This window comes from Rhinopithecus bieti, unplaced genomic scaffold (assembly GCF_001698545.2).
Source record: "Rhinopithecus bieti isolate Rb0 unplaced genomic scaffold, ASM169854v2 scaffold_3043, whole genome shotgun sequence".
In the NCBI taxonomy this organism is placed as follows: Eukaryota; Metazoa; Chordata; class Mammalia; order Primates; family Cercopithecidae; genus Rhinopithecus; species Rhinopithecus bieti.
In genome coordinates this window covers 1,966,781-1,972,858 of record NW_016804580.1, presented here as the reverse complement: position 1 = coordinate 1,972,858, position 6,078 = coordinate 1,966,781, and positions in this window count along the sequence as shown.

The following is a 6,078-nucleotide window of genomic DNA, read 5'->3' as shown; positions in this document are numbered from 1 at the left end:
AAAAAAAAAAAAAAAAAAAAAAAAAAAAAAAAAAAAAAAGAGTTCTAAAGGGTTCCTGAAGCACCTGAAATTATACGAAAAACTCTAGGCAGGAGTATGTTTCTGGTGAAAGCGTCCATAGCTTTCTTCAGTTGTCAAAAGTGATCGTGACCTCAGAATGTCTGTGAAGCTTTAGACCAAGAAGGTGAGGACCCTTGTTGGAAAGGAGAAGGCTGCATAGTAGCAGTGTTTCTCAAACTAAGGTGACCTAAGGACTCCTGGGGGGCGGCGAGGCACTTAATTATAGCTTTCCAGTCCCATCCCAGATTGACTCAATCGGAATCTGCAGACAAAAGGCCTGGGAATCTGTATTTTACCAAGTACCCCTCTGATGTTGTTTGGAAAATAGAGGACTTGGGCATCTTTAAAATCCATGCCAGGTTAAACATTTCACAGTTCCAGGATTTTTATGGGCCTATTTCTATTGGTAAAGGCCTATAATACTCTACTTCTTGAGGGTTGCTAGGAAAATGGCCCCTCAGGGGCTCACTTCTGATGCTTTCAGAAGACATGGCTCTGAAGTTCCTTGCATCTAATTCTCTTCTCCAGAAAATTCAAATTCAACCATTTTAAAAACCTTGATATACATTATAATTCATTATGTGAACCTCTAACAGGAAAGTAAGACATAAAGGCAACAGCTACCCCTTGTCTAGCATATCGCCTTTAGCATGACCATCCTTCTAATTCTGCAGAGAAACATCAGCTCCAGCTCTTTTGGTTGCTGAGAAAACCCAGAACGGTCCACATATGAAGGAAATAAAATTGTAAACATCGGTGCGTTCCAGATGTCATGGAAGAACAGTGAGTCATAAATGAACTGTCCTGTAGTGTTACATTTTTTCCCAAATAATCTGTCCGAAGTCTAGATCATCTTCTGTTAAATGGCTAATTTGGATTTTTCAAGAGTCAATCTCAGCAGCACCACCTACTGATAATTTAAATTCAGTACTTTATGTAAATTCTTAGCAATGTACACAGCAAACAATTAACTCGAAAGAACCTAGAACATGTTTTGGGTTTTCATAAAATAATATGCATGGTAATGTAATTGTTAGAGAAAAATTTAATGTTTTTGCAGGTGGTGAGTTAAACAATGCCTGCTTCAATGGAGTATGTCTCCAGCATGCTGGCTCCCCTCCACTTCTCTCCCTGTCCTCAATATTTCCCCATCACTCTGTATTCGAGTTGGGTTTGGCCAGTGAGAGGACTGGCAGGAGGCCAGTGGGCAGCAGCAGAAGCGAGGGCGTTGATTCCCTCGTCCCTCTTTCCCATTCACTGTGCCAGTTTCAGCTGTCAGTCTGTCCCTCCCCCTAGGCCCAGCAATCGCTGTACACACTTGCCGCTCAACACTTGTTCCTTTGGGCCCAGGGCGGTGACAGTTGAGGGTGTCTGTTCCCTTGACCTTCAGTAAGTCGTTCTTTCAGAAAAGCCTGTCCCCTGAAGCTCGTGAGTGTGATTCTCCAGGGCTCTGGAGACCCAGCTTGCAAACGGTGAAGCGGAACTGGCCACCCACTCAACATTTATTAAGTGAATGTTGCAAAACTGATTGCTCTTGGTGTAATAGTAGATAATAAAGATTCCATTATTTTCCGCAAGAAGCTCAAATTTACACACATGAAGGGGATTAGCGTTGACAAAAACCATTTTTAAGGCATGTGATTCAGTATAATTACTTAAATTTCTATATGCAGTTGTATTAATCTTAGGTATTGAATAGGTAGAACTTTGGACCAATTATGTCTACAGTTTCCCGCAAGAGTCTGACATAGTTTACTACCATCAGATTAGAACCCTAAGGTTTATTTAAACGATCTTCAATAAGCAAACTAAAAACCTGGAACCAATTCTTTAACCCACACATAATGGAGACTTCTGCATTCTAATGGGGCATTCTTTCATGCAAATGCTTACCTTGGAGTCCTTCTGTGGGACACACACACACACACACACACACACACACGGAGAGAGAAAAATACAAAATTTTCCATTAGTGCAAGACCCTGGAGAACAAGGACCTGCTTTATTCTCCCCTGTGGCCTCCAGCATTCTCAGGAGGGGCCTCCCACGCAGTGGAGACTGAATCAATTGTTTGATGACAAGAAGGGAGACAACACAGCATGGCGGACACACGCACAAAGGTTGCCAAGGTTTGTACCCCAGCTATGCCACCTGCTAGCTGGATGACGCTGGGCAAATGATTAACCTCTCTGTGCCTCAGTCTCCTCACCTATGGCAGGGGTTATTAGTATCATCCTAGTTTAAAAGGGTTATTTGAAAAGCACTTAGACTGGTGCCCGCCCCATAGTAAGGACAAGAGCTTGTTGAATAAATAAAGTGATGGTATTTTTCACATCACCTGGAGCCATTGTAGCTAGAAGGGCCTTTAAGAGATATAATTTTCTCATTTTATTTTATTTTTCTTTATTTAAATATTTATTTTTGAGATAGAGTTTCGCTCTTGTCACCCAGGCTGGAGTGCAATGGCATGATCTTGGCTCACTGCAACCTCCGCCTCCCAGGTTCAAGCGATTCTCCCGCCTCAGCCTCCTGAATAGCTGGGATTACAGGCACGCATCACCATAGCTTGCTAATTTTTTTTTTTTTTTTTTTTTTTTTAGTAGAGATGGGGTTTCACAACATTGGCCAGGTTGGTCTGGTCTTGAACGCCTGACCTCAGGTGATCTCCCTGCCTCAGCCTCCCAAAGTGCTGGGATTACAGGCATGAGCCATCACGGCTGGCCAATTTTCTCATTTTAGAGATGATAAAACTGAGGCCCAGAAAAGGTGAATTCAGTAAGCCACCGCGAAAGGTGTGATCACCTCTCTCCTGGGAAGACCTGCTTGTTGATACACATATTTTATAAATCGGTGGGAGTAATTTTATCCAACCAAACAAAAATCCCAGCCCCTGACCCTAGGGAATGAAAAAACATGGGCTTCCAAGCCTATTCTGGGAAAAGTTTCGTCATAAGTGGATTAACTTCTGTTCGACAAGAAACGACTTTTTGACTTTATTATTACCATCCAACGTAACTGTCAAGACCTATGAAGGCAAGCTGCAAAGTCAGCCAGCCACAGTTCCTGGAATGCTGACAGAAGGCACAGAGGCATGGCTCCAAGACAAAGAACTACGTTACTCACAGCGTTAGCAGGAGCCGGAGTATCATTTCCTGTGCCAGTTCCTCAAGCACAGGGGAGATAAGAAGGGCAGGTGACAAGGGCAAAGGCAGTGAGCTGCAGAACAAAACAGGAGCCCTGAGCTAGATCTCTCAGCCTTTCATCATGGTCAGCCTGCCTGCGCTTTGCTCTAAAGAGACACCAACTCCATCTTCCAAGGGTGTAAACAAACCTGCCCTTTGCTCCAGAAGGAGACGCTGTCTGTATCTCCCAAGGCTGTGTGCTATACAAATAACCTGGAAAAGATGGCCTAGAAAAATCACTGTCATCGTCTCTGCTTGCAAGATGTGCAAGAACTATGGAGGATTATCTCCCAACAATTTCTACCTTTCATTTCTACACCATTAAGCTTTTGGCAAATGTTTCCATGCATACGCCAATCCGTCAGCCACTGTGATTAATCCATCTGACAGACGTTGGGGCCCAATCTGTTCCATGGCACATTTAATTAAAACTACCACCAACACACTGCAAGCAGTAGGATAAGGCCAACTACAACCATGCCCCAATGGCCTGGACCCAGCCACTTAACTCTCACAAACAATGAGTTTACCTTCAAAAATCAGCTAGACCTGAACTTCCTCTCCCTGAAGCAGACCAACGTAGGATGCAAGTAATCATCACTAAGGACAGTCAGCTAATCAGCACCAAAGCCACATCGGTCAGCACCTGAGAAACAGCTTGTTCATGGGATACTTAACTGACACCAACTAAGATTCACTCTCATCGGCAGATTTCCCTTTGGCTAGATTACTTCCTTTTTCCTCCCAACATTTTTTTTGTTTTGTTTTGCGATGGAGTCTCACTCTGTCGCTCATGCTAGAGTACAGTGGTGTGATCTTGGCTCACTGCAACTTCCACCTCCCGAGTTCAAGAGATTCTCCTGCCTTACCCTCCCGAGTAGCTGGGATTACAGGTGTGCACCACTGTGCCTGGCTAATTTTTGTATTTTTAGTAGAGATAGGGTTTCGCCATATTGGCCAAGCTGGTCTTGAACTCCTGGCCTCAGGTGATCCTCCCACTTTGACCTGCCAAAGTGCTGGGATTCCAGGCGTGAGCCACTGCGCCCAGCCTTCCTCCCAACTATTTCAAGTTCGGGAGTACATATGCAGTTCTGTTACCTGGGTAAATTGTGTCAGGGGTTTGGTGTACATTATTTCATCACCTGGGTGGTGAGCACAGTATCCAATGGATAGTTTTTCGGTCCTCACCCTCCTCCCATCCTGCACCGTCCTCTTGCTGGATTACTATAGTTCTCCATGTGCCCCAACCCTTCTGGGCCACATGTTTTCTCTTGCTGCATAACAAATTACTATACATTTAATGGCTTAAAACCACCTACACTGATTATCTCACAGTTTCTGCTGGCCAGGAATCTGGACAGGGCTTAGCTGAGTCCTCTTCAAGGCTGTGATCAGAGTGTTGGCCAGGGCTGAGTTCTCCTCTGGAGGCTCGTCTTGGGAAGGGTCTGCTTCCAAGCTCAGCCTGCCAGCAAAACCATGACGTAATAATGTCAGCAAGGAGTGATGGCCCATCACATTTGCCAGTCTATTGGTTTTCAGCAAGTCACATGTCTTGCCCATACTCGAAGAAAGGGAATTAAATAAAGGTCTGAACATCACAAGGAAGGGCTCATGGGGACCCACTCCAGAGTCTGTCTGCCAAAGACACATTCTTTAGGCTCATGGCCAGGTCCTAGAAGCCACAGTCCAGCACTGTCCAAGAGAAACAGAATGTGAACCATGTGTGTAATGTTAAATTTTCTAGCAGCCATATTAAAAAAAGTGAAAAGTGCATACACTACAATACTATTTTATGGATGCAATGGTTACCGTGAAATACAGTCCCACCAAAACAGCTTACAAAATAGCTTACACTGCTGGTTTTTAAATTTAAATTAATTCAAATGAAATCAGATTTAAAATTCAGTCCCTCAATTGCACCAGCCCATTCCAAGTGCTCAACAGTCCAAATGAACAGTGAGGTCTTAGATCCACCCTCTCTTTAAAGCAGGAAACAATGCTTCAAATATCCCCTGGGTCAGGCAAAAGTGAAGTGGCGGCAAGATGCTCTCCTTGACCTCTAAAACCTCTTCTCAGGCTTCGATCTTGGCCACTGTCCTTATCAGGCCTGCACAGCCTGGTTTTAGCAAGAATCCTATTAAGTCAGTTTAGAGAGAAGTCCTCCTGCCCTTGAGATCTGATCCAAGCCCTCGTCCTCCACCCTGGCTAGCTGATCACCCTGGCCTGCTCTTAGCAAGAATCCTCTCTATTCCCGAGGTCTCTTCTTAGTGATTTTCCACCTATGGACTACTGCCCACCACCCTTGGTTGTAAGTCCCCATCTGTCTTTACTGTATTCCACTGAGCCCAGTTCTGGACGCAAGTCTCTTTTCCCTATTGCAATAGTTTCTGTGTAAAATCTCTCAGGCCGGGTGTGGTGGCCCACGCCTGTAATCCCAACACTTTGGGAGGCTGAGGCAGGCGGATCACCTGAGGTCAGAAGTTCGAGGCCAGCCTGACGAACATGGAGAAACTCCGTCTCTTACTAAATATACAAAAAAATTAGCTGGACATGGTGGTATGTGCCTGTAATCCCAGCCACTCAGGAGGCTGAAGCAGGAAAATCGCTTGAACCCGGGAGGCGGAGGTTGCAGTGAGCCGAGGTGGTGCCATTGCACTCCAGCCTGGGTAACAAGAGTGAAACTCCATCTCTAATAATAATAATAAATGTCTCTTTACCGCTTTGACAAGAGTCCATCTCTGATTCTCCCCAACAGTTGGGAGGGCTCAGTAGCAAGCTGGAGACAGCATGGATAGTTGTGGGAATGCAGGCTTCATGTTTTTGGATCTGGGATTTT